We start from the raw sequence: 26,154 nt of genomic DNA, 5'->3' as shown, positions 1-26,154 counted from the left end.
AGTGAAGCTGCAGCATACACTAGCACTGTGGCACCCCCTATGGTCTTTAAATAGGTCTGCATTATCACACAGAAATATATGTGCAGTCTTCAGGGTGCAATGCAACATGGGGTGAAGTCATTAAGGCTATGAGTAGGGTGGTTTGCTACAGTTTATGATTTAAATGGAAATGTCATTTTTTCTGATGATATTTAATTTACATTACTGTTAAAAACATAAAAATAACAGGGTCACTGAACAAGTTTTATTTCGCATTATAGTGTGTGGGGAGCAGATGGGAGGGGGGCAAATCCATGCATTCATGAAACATGTTCATCTCATGCAAACACATAGAAATCACACGAGCTGTACCAAAGAAAATATGTGATTCATGTCATTGTATTGTATGAAGGGTTGTGCATGACAATGATACTCTACTACTCTGTATTTCTGAATGTATTTTTGCTGATTTATTTCAATAAAGTTTCAATCTCAATCTATGGCATCTTTTTTATTATTATTACTATTTTCACAGAGACTGCAGTCCCCTGACAAGGCTGCTCTATAGCGATGGATCCCTTTCTATACAGTGTGGTTCAGGAGACTGGGTGATGGGCAGCACAGGGGCTGAACAGAGACGGCTCTATAGAGATGGATCCCTTTCTATACAGTGTGGTTCAGGAGACTGGGTGATGGGCAGCACAGGGGCTGAACAGAGACTGCTCTATAGCGATGGATCCCTTTCTATACAGTGTGGTTCAGGAGACTGGGTGATGGGCAGCACAGGGGCTGAACAGGGACTGCTCTATAGAGATGGATCCCTTTCTATACAGTGTGGTTCAGGAGACTGGGTGATGGGCAGCACAGGGGCTGAACAGAGACTGCTCTATAGCGATGGATCCCTTTCTATACAGTGTGCTTCAGGAGACTGGGTTCTGGTTGAATGGATCTATATCAGCTGTTTGTTGTCTACACTCCTAAATGAATCTATACTGTTCACTTTGTAACAGTTCCCAAGTCGTAGCTGATCACCAGCTCACCAGCAGTTGCTGACATTGTCTGCAGGTTTAAATAAATAAGCTGGTCTTGAAAGGGTTACAGCATGACCTTTATTCTAAGCGCCTCCTGTCATGAAGCAGACTATGCCACTTTAAGGTCACATATCTGGTACTATTAGTCATTTTTGCGTTCATTTTGAGTTTTTCTCTACTCTGTAGATATGACGATGCTTAGCCTAGTGGGACACCCAGGGTCTAACAATGGGTCACCATTCCCATCATGACCACTAGGGAGCACTAGGGTGCAATGTTGACCCAGGGGACTTTTTTGACCTGAAAAAAGAAACAAGGACCAGAGGTCACAAATGGAGATAAGGCTTTGAACAATAAATTGCAAGTCCAACCATAGGCACATTGGAACTGCAGTTTAATATTACATTTAATAGAATCACTTTTAAGTTCTAACTTTAGGGAATAATGAGCAATATGTTAAATTCTTGCTCTCAATTGTAATAACAATTATATACATTTATGTTTCATGGTAATGATTATTATTATTTAACTGTTAATGAAGATTGCATTATAAATAGGGCTTCTGATTTTCATTTTAATTAATAAAAACCAATAAAACACCTCCATCCAAATTATATATATATATATATATATATATATATATATATATATATATAGTGAGCTTGTGGGTGCACAGACGACGCAGACAGTTGTTTCCAATATAATATAGTTTGTTTATTAAACTTCACAAAGGGAAAAAAATAAACTTGCTCGCTTACTTGACAAAAGAAAATACAATCCTGGTTGCGAGATGAGATATAAAGAAAATAAACAGTTCAAACAGGATTTGTATAACAAAAAAAACAACAACAATGTAAACTAACTGGACAGTTAACAATGTCCAGTTGAAGTAATTGGTTCCTGGGTTTTACCAGGTCATTTGCTGGCTTCAGCCTGTCCCCCAGCATGTGAAAACCAGCAGCGTCTCTTTCCACTTTGCTGTATTTCCCTTCCAACAGCGCCGGCCCAGGAAAGAAGATTTCAGTCGCAAAGGCAGTTTTAGCTTCTCTTTTGTATTCCCGTTCAGTCCTGGTTGTAGATAAGCTCACGCTGCTCACTGGTTGGAAGCCACCCTTGACTGGCTGTGAAGGTTTTCTTTTAAAGGTGCTGGATCATCTTGGAATTGGACGGTTACAGGCTACAGGTGCAGGCCAATTAAGGCTAATGAGAATTAATCATAGTCCAACCTTGATCCCCTACCTAACCACACCGGCAGCCTGTTTACACTTTAACTCCATGACGTTATGGCAGGCAAGTACGCTGACCACAGGTCTATCATTGTGTTATCTTCAACACCTGTGGGCTCATTCCTAACTCGCAATGATCGTTGTGTACACAGTTCCTCCATGTGGCTAGGCCTTGCCTTATCCCCGCTGTTGAGTAACTCTTCCAGCCACACTTTCCTCCACAGGGCTAGGCCTTGCCACATCCCCACTTTCGGGTAAACCCTGCCGGCTGTGTAAGCCTGCCACTTCGGTGAATCGGGCCTTATAAACAAATAGTGTTTTGCTGTCTGCTTCAGCACGCCCAGCGGGGACTTCGGCCTTGTGTCCCCCTGGTACAAGTTACATTCTGACCAGTGTGTTGACCATGCGTTTAGGGTAGGCACATTGTGTAGCGGCCTCCCCGGTGTTTCGGTACCGTGGTGCACGCATAGCCCTTGATACTCAGGTATCTCGGAGCACAACTGCTCAGTGCATACGGCACACAGTACCCAGTGCGTCAGCGTCAGTGCAGAGTCACAGCGCTGCACGGTCCTCGGTGTGTGCGGTGCTTGGTGCACACGGTGCTTGGTACCCACTGCCACAACGCTAGTGCGAGAACGCACGGTGCTGCACGGTACTCAGTGGGCACAGGCTCTGCACACAGTGCACGGTGCACACGGTGCTTGGTACTACACTACTGCATGGACATATGGTGTGGCACGGTACGTGGTGCACAAGGTGGCCATGGTACTCAGTGCGCAGTGCTAGGTGTTAGGTGAGCGCACGGCATTCACACTTATCAGTGCTCGAGTGCAGTGCAAGTGGTGTTTTCTGCAAAACACCAGGCCCATGTCAGGCAAGTCGCGGTTCCACCCTTGCACGGCCTGCAACGCCAATATCCGGCAAGAGGACAAGCATACCCTCTGCGTGCGATGCTTGGGCATTCAACATGCCACCTTGGCCCTCGAGAGGGACATGGCCTGTAGCATCTGTGAGGCTTTCCAGCCCCGGGTGAAAGAAGCTCGTTTGGGGAGGGCCATGAGGATGAGCTCCATGTCCTCTATGGCTGGAACGTCGGCAGCTCTTGGAGCCCCAGAGCTCCTCCTCCATGACCTGTCCCAGGACCCCCTGCTAGACATCCCCGATGCGCAGGCTGCCCGCAGTCGATCCCCATCGCCACGAGCGAGAAGGGTGAAGCGTTCCAAGCAGGCAAGGGACATTATGGATTTCAAGGCCCAGATGGTCCATGTCTTAGAGCTCTTGGCTAAACAGGCGCCAGCCGCCCAGGCCCCATTGCTTCGAGGTGGCCTTGGAAGCCAGTGCACCCCCATTGTCCAGCTCAGTTTCAGCTCTTATGGGATGCGCTGCAGCTTTCTTGCAGGTCCCCTGGACGCCACCAGCGAAACCACGCCGGTCCGTGTTCTGGACGCAGGCGATGGCTCCTCGCCCTCAGCAGTTCCCAGCCTTCCCAGACTTCATGGAGGAGGTACACTTCTCCTGGGATCATCCAGCCTCAAGTCCTAGTGTGCTGAAACATGCCGCACCGCTTGCCTCCTTGGAGGGCGCGGATAAGCTTGGCCTGGCAGGGTTCCCCCCGGTAGACTCCACCATCTTGGCCGTGGTTAAGGCCCCGTCGGTAGGTGGATTGGCAAGGGACTCGATGTGCCCAAACACTCAGTGTAGGGTGACGAACCCCCATATACAGCAGGGGCACAGGCAACTCAGCTGTCTAACACAGTGAGTGTGCTTACTGCTTACTTGGACAGTGTACTGCGCGAGGCCCCGCTCCCCGAGCTGGTGGCCATGGAGTTGCATCTCCTGTCCAGCACACTGCTGCAGATCTCCGGTCTCCAAGGGTAAGCTCTTGGCCGGAGCCTGGCTAGCTTGATCGTGGCTCGTAGACAGCTGTGGCTGTCACAAGCCAGAGTTCCTGATGTGGATAAGACCGTGCTGCTTGATGCACCTATATCCACAGGACATATATTTGGGCCAGCCGTGGAGGAGATCCTACAGAAATCCCACCGGGTACACGAGGCGTCCCAGCAGATGGCTGCGTTGCTCCCTCCCTGCGTCTCTGCCTGGGGCAGGTGGAGCCGCTGGCTAGCTTCTCAGACGCGGACTGTCACCAGAACAGTTCCAGTCCCCACGGCTCTGCTGGGTGAACCAAGGCATCGCCTACAGGCCTGCACATCAGCAGCAAACAACTGGGCCCAACCGGCAGGCAGAGGGAACGCAGGACGTGGCCAGCCCACACACCAGCGTCACAGGAGGCGTTTTCAGAGCCAGCGCCCTAAACAGCCACCCCAAACTGCCCCGCCTCAGCCTAAAAATAATAATAATAATAATAGCCTAACATACTGAAATTCAGCTGGCTGCATAAAATATGCACTCAAACCCTATTAAAAAAATAAAGAAAAAAAAGTTACTGATAACAAACCCTTCACAAAACAGAGTATGAACAGCTGCATGTCAGTAGAATATTTAAATTAAATACAGTGCTTTATGAAGATGCTATTTACATCACAACTGGAAGTAGACCACAGGGTCCACTTGGATTAAACTGAAAGAACCTGAATCAGGATAAAAACTATTTATTTTTTTATTTTTTAACAGATCCATATTCTAATAGTGCTCCTTCGGGTTCAAATGCTTAAATAAGTTTAACATTTGTACTCAATTGTAATATTTATACGATAGGCTGCATTTATGTCTCATGTTCATCACACTGTATATGCGGTATGCTTTATGGAGTATTATACATGTTTCACTAATAGATGATTACTAGCATGTTTTTGCAGTAGAAAATTTTGCACACAAAAACAAAGCTGGTCTCATTACTGGATTGCTGTAGTGTATAATAAAGTCATGTGCATAATGACAGATTTTTTCATAAATAAGCCAGTTGACACATTTCAGTAGCTGATCTCACATTCTTATGTCCCTGACCCTGGGTGAAAAACAAAAAAAATGTGTTGTTGTGCGGTGTGTTACTCGGATCTCTTAGAACAGTCCTGTTTCACCTGCGTTATACCAGGCTGGCTGCCACTTCATGGGTTGCTGTACAACATATTTTCTTCGATGTGTGTAGAACAAGAACACCTTCATTGAGCTCACTGTCACTCGGGTCACTCTTTGCACTATTGTCTATAGATGTGATATAGGTGTTGCATAATTACTACTGTTACTTCCAATGCAAAACTAGGCACACTTGCCACTATGCAATATGGCATTGCCACATATCTATCCAAGACCATTGGTTTATCAAATGCATTTGAATATGTATCTCACTCAGTAAAAGGATTTTTTTTTTCTGGAACAGTGCCATGGAGAATGAGGACCACACTCTGCGTCTTTGTCTTGTTATTGTCATATGAGTTCCTAAGAACAGCTGACAGCACAATATTCTCCATACCAATAAACACACCCAGGTAATGTCCTTCTGGGCAGTCTTGGTGGAGCATTTGTCATGTGATTAGTCATTGCTGATGTCATTACTGATGTCATGTATGACATCATATCTGATGCGATGCATCGGCATCATAGGGGTGAGTTAAGGTTCCGTGCCTTAACATCCCATTTCCTGACACTTTGAACTGCAACCTTAATGTTATTTTAACACAGTTTTTGTTACTATATATATATATATATATATCATGGATGTAGCTGGACAGAGGGGCCTGCAATATAAAAATGTTTTGTTTTATGCCAAGGTAATTGCTTTTGTTTAATTTAATTGTTTGATTGTTTTGTTTAATTATTAATTATCACCTGCACCTGGTAGTTATTGAAGAGCTCGAGGCTGCTGCTGTTGAGTGAAGAGCCTGATGGAAAGTCGTAAAGGTCTGTTTAAAACCTATGTTTGGTTTTATAAAAAATTGTATTAAAGTGTTTTGTTTTGGTGTTATATGTCAGGAACACAGCTTAGCTGTCCTGCATGTTAGACAGGGACCTGCATGTGTGTAGTGAGAGCTCAATGAGAGCAGGGGTTTGTTTGTTTGTTTTGTGTTTTGAATAAATGTTTTTATCTCTGGGTCACGAACCCAAAGGTACGGCCAGCTTGGTCAATCAAGGTGTAGATGGAGGACCACCAGATCAACACTCTGTCATGGCCAGCCCAATCTCCAGACCTGAACCCCATTGAAAACCTCTGGAATGTGATCAAGAGGAAGATGGATGGTTACAAGCCATCAAACAAGGCTGAGCTGCTTGAATTTTTGCGCCAGGAGTGGCATAAAGTCACCCAACATCAATGTGAAAGACTGGTGGAGAGCATGCCAAGACACATGAAAGCTGTGATTGAAAATCTGAGTTATTCCACCAAATATTGATTTCTGAACTCTTCCTAAGTTAAAACATTAGTATTGTGTTGTTTAAAAATGAATATAAACTTATTTTCTTTGCATTATTCGAGGTCTGACAACACTACATCTTTTTTGTTATTTTGACCAGTTGTCATTTTCTGCAAATAAATGCTCTAAATGACAATATTTTTATTTGGAATTTGGGAGAAATGTTGTCAGTAGTTTATAGAATAAAACAAAAATGTCCATTTTACCCAAACACATACCTATAAATAGTAAAACCAGAGAAACTGATAATTTTGCAGTGGTCTCTTAATTTTTTCCAGAGCTGTATATATATATATATATATATATATATATATATATATATATATATATATAAATTTAATATAGTGGTACAGAAAGTCCTCTCACAGTGATGTATGCTGATGCTGCTGAGGCCCTTTGAACTGGTCTGAACTGTAGCTACAGCAGCTCACTGACACTTCCTGTTGAAAAAAAAGTGTTAAACTGAGCACAGGAAGAGAGCACACGAGCGCTTGATTTATTTATCAGCTTTAGCAACATGTGTCACATTCTATTTAAGAAATATACACTGAATTTGATATTTGCTTCACAGGCCACACACACAATGTGGGGAGGGGGTGTTAAACAAACATTCAGCACTGCTAGGAGGTGAAATACAAACTTTACATTAGTAATGGCTCGTTCACATTTAGCTCTGCTAGGAGGTGAAATACAAACTTTACATTAGTAATGATTCGTTCCCACAAGAGGAAAGCACCGTTTTCTATGATTAAAGTATTTATTTCATTACCCAGTGATTGTGGGTCTCCTGTGTTATTATTATTTATTTCTTAGCAGACGCCCTTATCCAGGGCGACTTACAATTGTTACAAGATATCACATTATTTTTTTACACATTATTTTTTACATACAATTACCCATTTATACAGTTGGGTTTTTACTGGAGCAATTTTAGGTAAAGTACCTTGCTCAAGGGTACAACAGCAGTGTCCCCCACTGGGGATTGAACCCATGACCCTCCGGTCTGGAGTCCAGAGCCCTAACCACTACTCCACACTGCTGTCTATGGATTTCTGAGAGCTGAATGTAAAATCCTACTAATATACTTTGTATTGCTAGTTAATAATGTTGATTGCAACATCTGCCCTCCATGAACGTTTTTATGGAGTAAAAGATTGTTCTGACCCTTTTCAGTCTGTTTGATATTCATGAAACTGCTCTGTGTATCTTTATTTTATTTTACAAGTAGACTTTTTTATTATTAGCAACAGGATCAATGGGTGATCCTGCAGACTCCTCAATCCTGACCCGTCTCTCAGCCCTGCTGATCTGAACTCTTTCTGTCTTTTCAGATCAATGGGTGATCCTGCAGACTCCTCAATCCTGACCTGTCTCTCAGCCCTGCTGATCTGAACTCTTTCTGTCTTTTCAGATCAATGGGTGATCCTGCAGACTCCTCAATCCTAACCCATCTCTCAGCCCTGCTGATCTGAACACTTTCTGTCTTTTCAGATGGACTGGTGATTCTGTCTTTTTGTGTGCTGTGCTTTTGTGCCCTGTTGTCGTTGAAAATGCACTATTCAGTCCTCAACCTCAGGGTTTTAAAATATAGTTCAGTACTGTACATATGTTGTTAAAGATAAAGGGGTATCATAGATTTTATTAGGACTCATATAAACAATTTTACAGTTTTAAAGCAATTATCTGAACAATTAATGAATAATCCCTGGTCCCTATTAGTTCAGTTAATAGAGATTTTACCTGGTTCATATTCACATTTCTATCTTGAAGTGCAGTTGTGGTGACACTTGGTGAGGGTGTTCTTTAGTGTATTGAGAGAACCAGAATCTGGGAATATGAAGAGATGTCTGTCTGTCACATTCACATTGTGCACATTCATAAGAACTTAAGAACATAAGAAATTTTACAAACGAGAGGAGGCCATTCAGCCCATCTAGCCCGTTTTGGTTGTTAGTAGCTTATTGATCCCAGAATCTCATCAAGCAGCTCCTTGAAGGATGCCAGGGTGTCAGCTTCAACAACGTTACTGGGGTGTTGCTTCCAGACTCAGTGGATGTAGGTTCTCATGGGGCTTTCTCATGACACTGATAAGACTTGTCTTGATTTTACATCCATGGCTGGGGAGGTATGTTACTAATATTTTATTTAAATGATTTATTTTTTGTGCATCTCCATTTATTCACAGAGCAGGTGCAATCTGAGCATCCTGAAATGAAAAGGTCTGTCTTTGACAGAGTTTTTGTTATAGTGTGTGATGGTGACAGCTTTAGTTGAAATGTTAGTCTAGTTGAAGGGCTCTGTTCACAAAGCTTTAACTTGATCTTGTAACTCATGAGATGAAGTTGTGCATGTGAGACACTTTTCTGCAGTGCTGTTAAAGAACCCCACTGAAGTATTGAATTCATCATCTAAAGCTGTGTGAGTGCAAGCTTTCAGAATCCTCTGAGTTGCAGCATCTCTTGTCCAGGGATGTTCTGCCCCGTTCACTGGGATTGAAGACCTTAACATTAACATCTCCTCTAAATAATAATCTAAAGTGTCAGTTTAATGTGTTGCCATCACTTCCTGTGCACCCTGCTATGTGCTCATCCTCCAGCACTTCCTCTCACTCAACCGCAGCCCCTGAAGCCCTTCACTGCACTGAATTAAATAAAATAAGAGACAGATTTATACTGACTTTTTAGAAATCCATAAGAATATGTTGACTGTAGAATTCTAGTCTTTTACACTAGAAATGTGTAAAGAATATATTGCCTATATATTTATTTATTGCATTTATTACATTTCTGTAGAGCTTTTCATACAAAAGCATCACAAAGCACTGTACAGTACATAGCAGGAAAAAACAAACAAACCACAATACATGTGTATAGCATGTCACACACACAACTGCCACAATCAGACCATTTAAATAACAGTATACTGGTACACATAATAATAATACAAAAACAGCCATTTTAAAGTTACATTAAAACCCACTAAGATAAGAAAGCCATAAAAGTGTGTTTTTAGTCTTGACTTGAATATATGTTTCATATTGCAACTAAATCATTCAACTGATAATTATATGCTGATATACTTAGATCTCTGGATATGAGTAGCCTACAGTACATAAGACAGCTTTACATACACAAAGCTCACAAGCTAGTGCCACTATTGACAAGATGAGTCAATATAAGTATCAGTGGAGGCTCCTCCCTCCTCAATTTCATATGATTAAAAGTGTGTATATATATATATATAATAATGTTCAATAAAACAAAAACAAAAATACTGTCTAAAATGCAAGAAAAAATGACACTTTAACCAAAACCCTGGATTCAACATTCCTATATTACCAGCAGCACTGGGTCCTCACAGCAGGCAAGACTCTGTTATAAACTCCGATCTCCTGTAACCACCACACAGTACAGTACTAGCAATGGCAGATCCCTGGTTTTAATTGGAGGATCATCTCAAGCCCTCCTGCCCCCTGCTGAAGCACTGCTGTCAGCCTACTATGAGTGAGATTTTAAAAAGTGATCAGAAAAAAAGAAATCCATGATACGTGTAGGAACATTTTAAAAACACTGTATATTTAAACACAGCTGTTTTATCATCTTTAGCCCTTGGTGCTTGTTGTGTGCAGACATTTTTAAAGGTAGAGCACAGTGTTCAAGAAATTGGGCTTAAAAAAATAAATACAGTATGTAAGTTTCACTTGATCTGTTTTGTGTTTTGGTGTTTATGTTTTGATGTCTAAAAAGTGCATTTCATTATAATGGCAAAAGTTCACCTTGAAACCATGGCGATGAAAACATTACTATGAAACGCTGACACATGCGCATATCTTAAGTAATGCAAAATTCAGCATAATAATTGCTCAATATGACAAGTTACTTGCTGCTCACATGGAAATAAGGATCCATATTTACTAAGATGACAGAATGACCTGATTTCATGCATTTTCTTTACTGTGCTAGAAGAAATTGGTAGATTGATGAACAACAGGCTTGTAGTCGTGTCTCTTCTGACTTAGAAATCACCACTGGTACAGAACTGTATATAATTATTTTGATGGTCATTTATTTACGTTTAGTAAATTAAGTCGAGAGGATGTGCTTGATTTTTGTCTGCCTTTCTCCTGCCTTAACAACTTTATTTAGAAAATATATTTTGCAAAGTATGTTAGCAGGGTGCAATTTGATGGACGGACGGATGGACGTTGGCTCTGATCTTTCAATTTTTATCCCTGGCAGAGAAATTAGATTTTGTACTGACAATGTCTTTCTGCTGGAAAATGTCATTTATACAGATCATTTTCAAACATTTTGCATATATTATGGAAATTCTGTGTAGGTACATACAGTACACCATCACTGTGGTGAATGTTGTTTGTAGCATTATAAGCGCACGTTGTTATTGCCTTTGTGACAGGGTAGCATCACTTCCCAAGCTGTTACCGGCAGGAAGAGACCCAGAGACAGAAAGCTGCAGTTTAAGTGCTGGTGTGCACGCTTATTAACAAACACAGGAACAAAGAAAAAGGCACAAGGGCCAAAACAAAAGATTAAACAAAACAATCAGATGTAGTCTGGGCATTCGCCTTCACTACCATTTTGACCAACAATACAAAAAATTACTCACCCCAAAGCAAGGATTTCTAAATGCTTTTATATATGTGGCCACTCCCCAATTAGCATCAATTACCTAATTGGGGAATGACCACACCTGTGATTGCTGGAGGGACAGATTTAACCCCATCCCTGCCAACCTTCCATTCCCACACACAGAGCACAGTGAAGTGTGTGTACAGAAGTGTTTCAATCCCCTCATTTGAACAGTGGTTTCATCAGACCAGTTCTTGAGTAAAGTGTTTTTGTTTTCCAGCAGCCAGTTGCTTAATAGAAGTTTTAGCTTCTTACATGTAAATGAAGTTGTTTGATGCTCAGTGTAAAAATAAATACTCCCCGAAATGAGATCACGTGACTATGTTTTGTCAGACAACAGAATCAGACATATTAGGAATACGTTTGTGGTCATTTAATAAATAGGCGTAGTGGGAGGAACCTGTATGTTTACAACTTCAAACCTGTGAAGTGCCTACACTGAGCTCATCTTTGAAAACATCTCCAGACAGAATGCAGGCTTGTGAAGTCGCTGCACTGATATGTAAGTATTATTGCTGGTGCTTTATTAAACATGCTGCTGATTATCCATCTGGTTTGGGGACAGTTAGAGTGAAAGATTCCGGGTTTGTAAGACTTGATCGTAATTCAAAATATATATTTTGAGCCGTTGTCTTGTGGGAATGTCATGGTAAAAGCAGAGTGTGCAAGCCAGGTAAACGAAATAGAGTATTGTAAAACATATTGTATGCATGGTACAGCAGGGAAGCACATGGTAAAGGACAGGGGAGCGAGGACCTTTTTTCATGGTAGTTTCATGGTAAAAGTGTAGTTAAGTGTAGAAAAAGCTAGTCAATGTATGATAAATCAAATGAAAGCAGGGGGGGAAGTTGTGTCAACATTAAAAGTGTGTAAAGGCTTTAACACTAACCGAATTACTGTACTGCCAGCTTCCAATATAGTTAACTAAACATTTCAGTTGCAAACCGTCACTACTGCTACATTAAACAAATAGTGGTACAACATCATCTCTTTAAAATCGTTTTAGAGAAGCAGCTCGGGACATTAGACTACTCTTATTTCAGATCATTGAAAAAAAAGAAAAGAAAGTCCTGTATTGCATGGGCTTTACAAAAAGAGCCAGGGGTAAGAACGCAGTTTAACTCTTTAATTTAGAGCATCCATCCGAATACATCTCACCAGATTAGTTATATACTTACAACCTCGAGTTAAGTTTGATACATTTCACCTGCTTTCCACAAAGAATGACACTTTCAGCATGATTTTCAAAAGGGGCAAAACAAGAATGAGGTTGCAAAATGATTTTCAAAGCCTGATGGAACCACATCACTTGATTTGTATTTTTAAAGTGTCAACAAGTGAATTCACGACTCGTTTCATCTAAACCCTTTGAAAGCCAGATACTTAGTGACCCAAATCAGCTTTAGAAATCACTTTCTAACCTAGTTCTTATTTTTCCCCTTTTGAAAATCATGCTGTTTGTATCAAATATAAACCAATGAATATGAACTGCTAAAAAAGCACCACAATTCTGTGAATGTCGAAAGTATAAATCTGTAGCAAAGTTTTAAATAACATGTTTACCTGATAATCATGAATAAAATAAAATAAAAGGGGGTGGCGTCTCGCTTTCATCAAGGCAAATGTGTGTCAACACCAGCCTGTAAGTCTAATGTTTTTGCCGAATACCAACATTTGCATATATACGAAAATACGTTAGAAAAATAAATTCATAGATTTTCATTTATAGCATTGCCTAATCATTTTTTCCCATATAAATGCATATTTAAACATTGTAACATTTTAAAACAGTAATTAGCATCATGAATGAATATAAACAGGCAGTAATTGGTCCAGTTTACAATGAGATAACGTGCGTTTTGTCAGCGTTGTTCTTATTCTTAAAATAAATTATAAAAAATTTGCAATGCAAGTATTTGTGAAGCACGGCACTAATTTATAACAAGTGTGCCACCTTAAATATTATTTTCAGCCAATCCAAACCGAAAACGCACAGCACAGCTCTACACATGAGGCTAAATCTAGTTTCAAATCTATGGTACCTTATCTTTAGAGCAGGTATAAATAATTGTACCTGGGCATCAGCAATATTAATAGTTTCTTAAGTGAATCCCTCCTTGTTGTCTCGCTGTGTTTAATTCTTCTGTTTTCCTCCTGCTGTGACAAACATATCCGACATTTCCCTTTGACTCATGATATCAATAATATTATATTCTTATAGACTTAATAGACTGCAGTGTAATTCTGTGTTGTCGATATAATCACTGGACAATGATGAACTATCAATAGAAAATGAATGAATGTCGCCTTGCAGCCGTGGCTGGCTTCATTCCGGATCCAGGTTCGATTAGAAAATAACGATGTTTGAAAAATGCATTTTATTCATTTGTGAAGAAAACTTCGACCATCTTAATAGTTATTATATTGTGTGTCTGGGGGAGGGGGGCAGCTGCCCACCCTGCCCTATAGCAAATGACGCCCCTGAATGAAAGTATTGCACATGCATGATACAATATGGTAGAAGTATGGCCAAACATGGAAGCATGCTTAAAGATTAATACAAAAATGTGTGCAGAAGGATTGTAAGATAACTAAATTGATTTCCACCTATAATCAAATATAGGAACCTGGAAACTTGTAAATAGTGGTACAGAAAGTCCTCTCACAGTAATGTATGCTGATGCTGCTGAGGCCCTTTGAACTGGTCTGAACTGTAGCTACAGCAGCTCACTGACACTTCCTGTGAAAGTGTTAAAGCAAACTAATGCTTCACTTATTCAGGGTGTGCATTTCTTTCTTTCGTTCTTTCTTTAACATGTTTTTGGGAATGGGATGTTAAAAGAACATTAGCAGTTCTAAAGCTCTGGACAAAAGTTTTGCATCACCCAGAATTTTAGAATTGAGACATAATACAAAATTTTAAAAAAACCTGTATGAACATAATTTAGATATTTTATTTAACATCATGTAATAAAAGAAGCTACAAAATTAAATTGCAAAAGTTAACTGGAGACAGGTAGAGTAGTATTTCATGTTAAATTTCCAAATGTCACATTTTTCAATTTGTGTCAGTTTTTGGTTAAGAATATGTAATAATACAAAGTGGTGTGTAATTTAATATGCTAAGTTAACATTATTCAGCAGGTTTCGTGTGACTTTATGAAGCAGAATCAGTTCATTCTATAGGGGGATGCAGAACTTTTGGCCAGAGCTGTAGGTGGTAAAATAAAAACTTTAAAGTTGCAATGGCTAGATCCCAGAAGGGAAAGGACCGTTTTCTACAATCAAAGTATTTTTTAAATGTCATTACCCAGTGATTGCAGGTCCCCTGTGTTATAGCTTTCTGAAAGCTGAATGTAAAATCTGACTAAATTAGTTTTATAATATTGATTGCAAACATTTACCCTCCATGAACATTTATACAGAGTAAAAGATTTTGCTTGTTTGATATTCATGGAACTGTTCTAGACTGCTGTGTATATTTTTATTTCATTTTACAAGTACACAGCAGTTTGTTTTTTTAAATATATTATGGTTTTAGGTTAAACCGGGGTCATATTTTAAGTGACTCTGCAGCAGCAGCAGCAGTTGTTGATGCAGAGTTCACCCCCTAGTCTCTGTAACTCGCTTTGGACATCTGCTAAATGACTAATTAATATTAATAATAATAATAATATTAATAATAATAATAATAATAATAATAATAATAATAATAATAATAATAATAGTAATAATAATAATAATAATAATAATAATAATAATAATAATAATAGCAGCTGTTTTTTATGCAATAAGAAATCAGTTAGAATTATATTGTTAAAATCATTCTGAGGTTTATAGAAGGGGGATTATAGCAGGATCATTGTGATCCTGCTATAATATACTAACTATTCCTGTACTGTATCAGTGAATCACCCACACACCCTACCACACTACTGTAGCATTCAGGACTGAGAGGATAAGGGGGACTGCTGATTCATTGTGATCATGCTATAATATACTAACCATTCCTGTAGTGTATCAGTGAATCACCCACACACCCTACCACACTACTGTAGCATTCAGGACTGAGAGGATAAGGGGGAGTGGTGATTCATTGTGATCATGCTATAATATACTAAGCCATTACCTTTTATAAAAACCCGTGCAGGCATATAGAGAGGGTCCTCATAATCACACAGTAAGACTACAGTGAAATGCATTCCAAAGCATACAAAGGAAGCTAGGATTGAATAATAAAATAAAAGCTTGTTGAAGATTGATACAACATCAAGGCAGTTATCCTGTTCACAATGTCGAGTGTGACAGAAACACTGTGAAATGAAATGTGCTGTTTTTCTTGCTAATTTATAAACTGTTGCAGCTTCTGGCAAGGTGGTAAATCGGTGCAAGGCACAGCAGCTTGTGATGCGTATTTCTCATTTCTGACTGACAGACATTTTTTTCCCCTTCAATTTTTTTTATTTTGGGTATTAGCACTCAATTATTATACATATTTTTTCCTCATTGAAATGTATTTTACTGTACAGTTAATTGCATTGCATAATATTATTACACCAAGACTGAGAAAATGTACCATAAAAAAGGAGTGTCAGCTACTTTATGAATTAATTACAATAAATGTACATTTTACACAGTATTATTTACAATATATACACACAAAACCCACTCTTCATGTGCAGGGCAGGAGGGGTTAAACGGTTTCAAATACCATGGGGTTAGAGCGTGCTGTAGGATGTAGCAACTGAGGATGTGGTCAGTGGTTGGAAAAACATGCTCAGCGTGGGAGGGAGGAAGCTCTGCAGTGTGGGTCCAGTCCTGTGGTCTGCTATCTTTTAATCTGTTGTTTTTCACAGGTCTGTGTAAATGCTTGTAAATTAAATGGACATGTTACAATTTCTGATACTGCTAGAAAATGTTCTACTGTATTTATTCATCTATAACAAAAACATTGTCAATGTAAAAAAAAAAAAACAAGTTAGAAAAACACAACAGCCGTTTAAAGGGGTGATATCAAACACAAAAGCCCAAGTTAGGAGAAGCAATTAGGCCAATCTTGTCAAGCATCAAGCAAATAGGCACACTTGGAAAGGTGCTGGGGCCCAAGATTCACACAATTCTTGCTTCTAACTTGGCGCGTTTATCACTTTATCGCTCCACTTGAAATGCTCTTTGTATGACTTGAAGTGACTGAGACACACACACACTGAGACACTCACACACACTGACACACACACACACACACACTGAGACACACACATAGACTGAGACACACACACACACTGAGGCACACACAACAAACTGAGACACACATACACTCAGAAACACACACACTACAACACACACAGTCTCAGTCTGAGTGTGTGTCTCAGTCACTTCAAGTCATACAAAGAGCATTTCAAGTGGTTTGAACTTGCAACATGATGTTCTTGAAGAGCACACGACCTTATCCCACTGCGCCACTGTGCATTTCAAGTGGAGCGATAAAGTGGAGCGAAGCGACCAAAAAAAGGCGCCAAGTTAGAAGCAAGAATTGTGTGAATCTTGGGCCCCAGCACCTTTCCAATTGTGCCTATTTGCTTGATGCTTGACAAGATTGGCCTAATTGCTTCTCCTAACTTGGGCTTTTGTGTTTGATATCACCCCTTTAAACGACTGTTGCGTTTTTCTAGTTTATTTTTTTACACTGACAATGTTTTTGTTATAAATTATTTTTATACAGCAAAGACAAACCACAAGTGTTGAAACTGCAACAAGCTAAACAATTATTATTATTATTATTATTATTATTATTATTATTATTATTATTGTTATTATTATTATTTATTTTAGTACAACAGCAGTGTCCCCCACTTGGGATTAAACCCACAACCCTCAGGTCAAGAGTCCAGAGCCCTAACCACTTCTCCATACTGCTGCCCATGCTGGGCTTCAACAAATAACTAGTTTTCTGCTCAAGGGCCAGATCATTTGTGTGTGTGTGAGAGTGTGTGTGCGCGTGTGTGTCTGTCTGCGTGTGTGTGTGAGTGTGTGTGTGTCTGTGTGTGTGAGTGTGCGCGCGTGTGTGTGTGTGATTGTGTGCGTGTGTGTGTCTGTCTGCGTGTGTGTGTGAGTGTGAGTGTGTGAGTGTGCGTGTGTCTGTGTGTGTGAGTGTGTGTGTGTGTGAATTTGTGCATGTGTGTTTGTGTGCTCGCATGTGCGTGTGTGCTCGCATGCTTGCGAGCGCGTCCTATATAATTTAGAGTGTGACAATGTTGCCGAATTTGTCATTCAAACTTGTTTTGTTTTAATCACTTTTGTCTGCTTGTTACTTTTTTAAGCCAACACATTTAAATGACCCTTGTCTGTCTCCAGACCTGCCCCCCCTTCTTCATGGCCGGCAGCTCCCCTCCGTGGGGCTCCGGCCACCATTTCTCCTGCAGCGAAATTGCTGCGGGGGAAGCTGGTCTCCTGACCTCCCCCACCTTCTTCATGGCTGGCAGCTGCCCTTCACGGGGCTCCAGCCACAGTATTTCCTGCCGCAAAAGTGCGGCTGGGGAAGCTGGTCTCCTGACCCCCCCCCCCCTTTTCCATGGCCGGCAGCTCCCCTTCATGGGGTTCCAGCCATAGTATTTCCTGCCGCGAAAGTGCGGCTGGGGGAGCTGGTCTCGTGACCTCCCCCCCCTTTTCCATGGCCGGCAGCTCCCCTTCATGGGGCTCCAGCCACAGTATTTCCTGCTGCATGGCAGGACTGGTAGTGACCCCAGGCAAAACAGGACCCTCGGGTGGCGAAGGTAGCAGCTGCAGACCGTTGGCAGGCAATGGAAGCAGCAGCGGACCCTCGGGGGGCGACGGCAGCTGCAGCGGACCCTCGGGGGGCAACGGCAGCAGCAGCGGACCCTCGGGGGGCGACGGCAGCAGCAGCGGACCCTCGGGAGGCAATGGCAGCCGCAGCGGACCCTCGGGGGGCGACGGCAACTGCAGCGGACCCTCGGGAGGTGACGGCAGCAGCAGCGGACCCTCGGGAGGTGACGGCAGCAGCAGCGGACCCTCGGGAGGCGATGGCAGCAGCAGCGGACCCTCGGGAGGCGACGGCAGCAGCAGCGGACCCTCGGGGGGCGACGGCAGCAGCAGCGGACCCTCGGGGGGCGACGGCAGCAGCAGCAGACCCTCGGGAGGCGATGGCAGCAGCAGCAGCGGACCCTCGGGAGGTGAACTCGGGAGGGGAGCCCCTGGCCATGGAGGCGGCAGCAGGAGCTCCACTTCTCCCTCGTTCCCTGTAGCTGGTGGCTCTCCAGGCGATGCAGAGCAACAGGCAGCCCCAGGCGATGCGGAGCAACAGGCAGCCCCAGGCGATGCGGAGCAACAGGCAACCCCAGGTGATGCGAGGCAGGGCAGGAGCAGTCCTTCCCATGACGGTAGATGTGGAACCAGCAGGTATTCACCCTCTGCTGGTGGAGGTGGGAGCGGAAAGCAGTCCTCCCACGGCGGCTGAGGCGGAACCAGCAGGCATTCACCCTCTGCTGGTGGAGCTGGGAGCGGCAAGCAGTCCTCCCACGGCGGCTGAGGCGGAACCAGCAGGCATTCACCCTCTGCTGGTGGAGGTGGGAGGGGCAAGCAGTCCTCCCACGGCGGTTGAGGCAGAACCAGCAGGCATTCACCCTCTGCTGGTGGAGGTGGCGGAGGCAGAGGCAGCTCCCGGTACTCTGCTCCTGGCGGTGGTGGAGACAGAGGCAGCTCCCGGTGCTCTGCTCCTGGCGGTGGTGGAGACAGAGGCAGCTCCTGCTGCTCTGCTCCTGGCAGTGGAGGTGGAGGAGGCAGAGGCAGCTCCTGGTGCTGGAGACAGCGGCGAGGTCTCCTCACCCTCTGGCATTGGAGACGGCAGCAATGGCTCCTCTCCTCTGGGCGCTGGATGCACGGGCTCCCCCCCTCTGGGCGATGGATGCACGGGCTCCCCCCCCTCTGGGCGATGGATGCACGGGCTCCCCCCCTCTGGGCGATGGATGCACGGGTTCCCCCCCTCTGGGCGATGGATGCACGGGATCCCCCCCTCTGGGCGATGGATGCACGGGCTCCCCCCCTCTGGGCGATGGATGCACGGGCTCCCCCCCTCTGAGCGCTGGGTGTTCGGGCTCCCCCCCTCTGGGCACTGGGTGCTCGGGCTCCCCCCTTCTGGGCGCTGGGCGCTGGGTGCTCGGACTCCCCCCTTCCGGGCGCTGTAGCCCGTTTCTTCGCCTTCTTGGCACCGCCCCTCCTTCCCTTCTTCGGGACCAGCAGTTCCACCTCCTGCCATGGAGGGGGTTGGTCGGGTGGTTTGTGCCTGACCTTGCCGACGGCAAAGCACCACTCCTCTCCTTTGGAGGCAGGTGAGGCAGGTTTCCTGATCCACCTGCGGCGATGGTATGGCCTTCAGGTGGATCCACTCCTCCGCAGTCTCCACTCACCTCGATCAAAGGCCTGCACAAAGAGGGGGTCTTCATATGGGCACACCTCAGGGAGGTGCCCATACTCCAGGCAGGCGAGGCACCATGTAGCCCCTCCTTCCTTTAACTCCCTCTGATGCGCATGCCACCTCTCCATGTAGGCATCCACTTTATCCATTTTTTTTTTCTTTTTTCCAAACACAAAAAAACACTATTTGAAAAAGAACAAAAAAAATGTCCTTTCCTTTCCTGGTCCGGCTGTTGGAGGCGTTGTTTGTCCCACGCAGGACACCATATGTGACAGTCTGGCTCGCAGTGGTGACGTCACGGACCAGGAAGTAGAAACCAAAACAATGGATGGGCGGTTGAAGCTGAGTGCAACGGCACTCAGCGTATTTATTAATAAACAAAACAAAAACAAAAGATTTAACAAAACACCAAACAAAAGGGCACGAGGGCCAAACGAATAAACAAACAAACAAACAAGTAAGTGTCATGCTGGCTAATCCAGCACGTTTTAGCAATTGTTAATTGTCTTATTCTCCTCGCGCTCTTTCTCTCTCCGCTCTCCCGTACTCTCCTCTGTACACTCAACCTCGAGTGCAGAGCGCTGCAGGTTCATATACTCTGGCCGAGGGATTAACTAGTTGTTAATTATCTTATTACCCCAGAGTCTGCACGCGTTTGGTAAGGATGCGTGACTGTCAGCTAGTTAAATAATCAGTAGCTGATCAGCCATGCATCCTCACGGGGTTTTTAAATATAATAAAAGACGCGGTGCTTTTATCCACGCCGCAAACAAAAATACAAATAATAATACATAGGGGCGGGACACTCCGCCACACCCAGTCAAAGTCCTGATCTCAATCCCATTGAGAATCTGTGGCACTATTTGAAAATTGCGGTCCACAAGCGTCGTCCAACCAACCTGAACAACGTGGAGCAAATCTGCCAAGGAGAATGGGACAAAATCACTCCGACACTGTGTGCAAAGCTGGAACATACTTACCCCAAAAGACTTAAAGCTGATATTGCAGCAAAAGGTGGCTCTACGAAATATTAATGTGTGGGGGGTTGAATACTTATGCAAGCAAGATATTTCAGTTTTTTATTTTTCTGAAAAAATATTTCCCAACATAAAACCAATGTCACCTTACAATAATTGATTTTGAGTTTCAGTGTTTTAAAATAAAATATCAAACAGAACGAAATTTCAATGTACCATTTGTAATTCAGTAATATGAGAGAATTGGTCAGGGGTCTGAATACTAGAAATTTTCAAACAGGAAATCGAAGCTGGTCAGGCTTGGATGTAAGCTTAAAAAAAGAATGCATTTCAACAACTGTGTAGTGGTGCAGCGGGCTAAGGTCGTGTGCTCTTCAAGAACATCATACTGCGAGTTCAAACCACAGTATTCCCCCCCCCTCCTCTTTTTTCATCCTGTGAAATGTGCTGTTTTAAAATATAAATAATTTGTTTAATATAAATGGTGTGGATATCAAACTGCTTGCACACCCTGGTATGTTTTGAATTTGACCAACATGTGGAATCACAGGATTGGTAGATGTCCAGTTATTTAGCTTTTCTGTTTGAATAGTCGCTACACACCCTTAAAAAGTAGACGGAAGAGGAGGAAGAAGGAGAATAACAATTTTGCTTTAGTTTGACCACTTATATCTCATTGTGTATAAGAGGTATGTACGTTTTTTTCACATTTGAGGTAAGAAAGTTTCAGACTTTTGATACTGGTACAGATGGTAATTCTAAGTGATTTAGTTTTGCCGCTGCAACATGGTGAAAACAGCTAAACTCTTTGAGCTGTATAGAGACTCTCGGTCGTTTCAAACTAGTTTTTATAACTTGTACGAGGAACTACCGTTCCTCTCAATATAATTTGGTTACAGTTGTTTTTATGAAAATAGAGCTCATGTTTTGCTTTTAGTCATGTACCACTCGACACACACCTCTGTTGCAAAATAACAGAATCATTTTACCCTTATGGATCACAATTAATAGACTAATAGATAATTGTGCTGCCAGTGTAACAGGCAGTGTTGTGTGATGAACTGCCATTATGGATTCTGACCCCTGCTGGTGAGATGAGGTTAAAAGCTCTATAAGCACACATGCAGAGGAGCCTGGATCTTTTGCATAGGGGTTAAGATGCTCACCTGCGCTGTGTGTGGTCGACAGTGTATGCCCAGCCTTCTCCCTGTTGCACTTATCACACCCATTATTGAATTGAATTCACAACTCAAGACTGCTTTCTTCTTTTCATATGAACACTGAAATCAGTATGAATATTGAATGTATCAAAAAAGCTCTGACTGGTTTTGAACACGATTCAATATCACCACCAGTTGCTACTCAAGAATACTTTAAATGCAGCTACAGATCTGTCAGTTTCCTAAACCCCATGCGTATGTCCAAGTTAATGAAGGATTATTATTATGTGACATTGATTTGCTTTGTTTTTACTCTTCCCTCACCTTTACAATCATTCACAGGGTTCTTATTGAAATGACTCAAATCTTGTGTTTGTATTATTTGGTAAGTCTGTGTTAAGGTGCTTTGACTATGAGTTCAGGAGCTGCCTGTCATATACATATTTAATATAGGCTAGATTAGAGTCTTTTTATATTATTATATACACAAGCACCAAGTAGTGCACAGCAGTGTGTTACTAACAAAACAAGAGAAGGAAACCTGATCAAAAGTGTCCGATCACTAGATGGCGCTGACTCTTACTTCTCCCTATGTTAGCACATGTTACATGTATGTATGGCAGGCACCTATAACTGATGAGCATGGTATAACAATGGTAAAAGCATTGGAAACAGCAACATGACTGTGGTGCTTTTATAAGGGTCTAGTCCCTGACTGTCTCTGTTGTGTTTTTCAGTGCTGACTGTAGTGAGCTGCTCCGGACAGTATGAAGGTAAGACAACAGTTTACAATGTGAACACATTTTAAAAACAGGATTTACAATTCATGGGGGAAAAGCATGAAGCTAGTTTGAGAAATGACACTTTTCATGTTAGGTCTGTGTGTTGAAAGTAGTCTGTGGCAATGCAGTCACAAAGTGAAGAGACTGGTAAAGATTCTCATCCTGCTTCCTGATCATCTATAAAAAAAACACACTTTTTAAATAAGCTTTCCCTTTCTTCTGTCCAATATAACAATTTAATAAAACAAAGAATGACTCGAGCAAACACTAGCCATTACAGTGCCATTCTGTCCTCCACCTAGAGGCTATGTGTGGTATTGCTGGAAAGCTTTTCAATAAGAATATTACATTGGCTGACTGCTAATCAAGGTTTTAAAATCCAGATTCTTACATTATTATATCATGATTATCAGTGGTTCCCCTTTTCTTCTTGTGTTCTTCTTAGTACTGAACCCAGGACCAGAAGACACAGTTCTTTACAGTGGTGAGGGTATGGAATGGGTTACCGAGTCTTGTTGGTGATGCTGAATCTTTGGGATCCTTTAAGACCTGACTTGATAAAAGCTACTACACTGTAAAAACAAGTTGAGTTTACTGAACAAAATTGAGGAAAGCCAGTGAATAATGTTGTGAACTCAATAACACTAAGTTAGTACATCTTAACCAAAGCAATGTAATGCAATTTGAGTGAGTGAGCTTCAGTAAATTCTTACGTGAAAACATTAACTTTAATCACATTTTATTAGGAAAAATGACTCCAAAGTGACTGCTATGTTAATAAGAAAGTGGATTTTATAGTAGTTCAAACAGGGAATCACTGTGAGCTTGGATTGATCATTGTGAGTGAGCATGCAGACCTCATTAAATATGGAGAACTCCTGCAATTATGGTGACAAAAGTACAAATATAAAAACATGCAGTTCATCCCTATTCCGAGTGCAGACCTGCAAAACTCAAAGATCTTGACGGTACAACAAACCTCAAACAACAAATACACAGATTCCCAGGATCCTCAATCTGAACCAGGATTTGCATATCAGGCCTGGGTACCTATTGGTCAGTGTACTACATTAATTTAAGTTTGGTCAACTGAGCTACATTAAGTTTGAGTTCTATTTCACTATTTAACTACTTCTTGAATAAATATATTTGAAACAACACAGTAATGGACTGAACTCAGTTTAAATGAGTAAGAACAATTGTTAGGGTTTCCAGTGACCAGACACAGGCAGTGATTTTCTCATGTTCTTTTGTAGAAGAGTGTGGAAGGGTGGTGGGCAATTCACTGACACACACGCAAGACAGAAGGTTTTATTTGAAACACCGCACGGGTGCCCAGTTTTATTTTGGTAACTTTTCTTTATTTTTTATTATTTATCACCTGATGGCGCTGGTGCTGCAACTCCCCTTACACCAACGATGATAAACAGGGGTTGCACACGTATCCGTCAGCACACGCAGCTGCTCTGAAATAATAATGAAAACCAAAGGCGAAATAAAAATAGAAAATAAAACACAATAATAAAACTACAAAATAAAGGTGCTGCGTACGCAGTGCCCCCACTGCCGCTAAGCCGGTCAGCTCGGGTCTCTGATCTACGCTCAGCTATTATTTATACACCCTGTATAACTACACACGTCCACTCGGGTAGGTAATTCTTTCTTTTAATTCTTGGTTTATTTGTTTAAGGCAGGCTGTGTCCCTCAGCCGTGCTTGCCTAGTCTTTGTTTACACTGGAGTCTGTCTCCAGCATCACTGGGTATCCTCTCTCTGGCCACCTGAATGCATAACCAAACACAGTACTTATGGGCAGAGCAATCCCCCAAGGCCCGTCTCCCAACCATTCAGAGAGAGGGAGAGACCACACACCCTCGTCCCTCCTGTATGTGTCATTGCCATGACTGACAGGCGGATCTTACGAGGCTGCTGCCCTCTTCCTGCAGAACCATGCATGCGCCAGACAGTCAGCACAGCCCTGCCCCTGTTACAAAGAGCTTATATAGTTTCTAGTCTCTTTAGACTTCAATTTGGACCATAAAGATATTTCAAAGACATCACTACAGATAATGTTTCTGCTGTTCCTGTACTTCATGTGTTGTGGACAGAACTCACATTAATGTAAAAAACAGGGGAGGAGCCAAGCATTCCCATCACAATAAAAGAGCTGCCCCAGACTACACTCACCCTGGAGCATCCATTCCCAGAGATATTCACTGGGGAGACAGTCACTCTGAGGTGTGGGGTTGAGGGGGTTCTGCTGTCTGGAAATATCTCTGGTACAAAGACAGCAAGGACACTCCAGTGCTCCAGACTGCTTGCCGCAGTATACCTGGCGACAGCTACACAATCACTGCAGCTGCTGTATCTGACCAGGGCCAGTACTGCTGTCGAGGACAAAGAAAAAGTCGATCAAGTTCCTCTCAGCTCAGTAATCCTGTGTCAGTAACTGTGTCTGGTGAGTTTATTAACTCAGCTGCTACTGAAAACTGGACTAACTGCTGCCCCATTGACCACAGACCCCCACTTTATATGTTTGTGTTCAAAGTCATAATCATATTGAGAGATATTCCTCATTTTTTTTTATTATTATTTATTATTATTTATTTCTTAGCAGACACCCTTATCCAGTTCGACTTACATTCAGAAACAAAAATGCATTTCAAAAATCACAGTACAATTAATAATACAATTAAGAGCAAGATAAATACAATGACTAGCAAGTATGACAAAATACGATTCAATAACGGAGCAGATAACAGTGTCAGTGATAGTTACATTAGGATATAATTAAATACAAAATAATACAGATTAAATAACACTTGACAGATTACAGTACTCTAAAGTACAGGATTAAATGCAGTAAAATAGGGGGCAGATAAGAGCAAGTAAAGCACATTTAAGGAAGAGTGATAAATGTCCAGAGGGAAAAAGAGGAGTTCTACAGGTGCTGTCTGAACAGGTGAGTCTTGAGGATGCACCGGAAGGTGGTCAGGGACTGGGCAGTCCTGATATCTGTAGGAAGGTCATTCCACCACTGCGGGGCTACGGTGGAGAAGGAGCGGGCTCTGGAGGCAGGGGAGCATAGAGGAGGTAGAACCAGTCTTCTAGTGCAGGAGGAGCGGAGAAGTCGAGTGGGGGTGTAGGGAGAGATGAGGGTCTGGAGGTAGCTGGGTGCAGTCTGGTCAAGGCATCTGTAGGCTAGTACAAGAGTCTTGAACTGGATGCAAGCGGTGATCAGGAGCCAGTGGAGCGAGCGGAGTAGTGGAGTTGCGTGGGAGAAGCGAGGCAGAGAGAACACCAGGCGAGCAGTGGAGTTCTGGATGAGCTGGAGCGGACGGGTGGCGGACGCAGGGAAGCCAGCCAGGAGGGAGTTGCAGTAGTCTAGGCGGGAGAGTACCAGGGCCTGGACCAGGAGCTTGATGGCGTAGTTGGTGAGGAAGAATCGGCAAATGCGTGCCAGAGTGGAGATGTGCTTGGAATAAGAGAGGCAGGGGTCCAGGGTGACTCCGAAGTTCTTAGCTGAGGAGGAGGGAGAGAGTGTGGTAGATTCC

At 42.7% G+C, this 26,154-nt stretch overlaps 1 long non-coding RNA gene across 1 annotated transcript in view; it reads left to right on the top strand.

Moving 5' to 3' along the window:
- The window catches only part of LOC131709415 (uncharacterized), a 1,669-nt gene extending 1,194 nt beyond the window's left edge, over positions 1 to 475 (top strand). Inside the window, exon 2 of the long non-coding RNA XR_009311521.1 lies at positions 1 to 475. This exon is cut by the window's left edge and continues 887 nt beyond it. This is a non-coding gene — a long non-coding RNA (uncharacterized LOC131709415).
- Positions 476 to 26,154: the final 25,679 nt, after the last annotated feature.

The sequence above is a fragment of the Acipenser ruthenus genome, chromosome 43 (assembly GCF_902713425.1).
Source record: "Acipenser ruthenus chromosome 43, fAciRut3.2 maternal haplotype, whole genome shotgun sequence".
Classification (NCBI taxonomy): domain Eukaryota; kingdom Metazoa; phylum Chordata; class Actinopteri; order Acipenseriformes; family Acipenseridae; genus Acipenser; species Acipenser ruthenus.
This window is presented reverse-complemented; position numbering and strand designations above follow the sequence as displayed.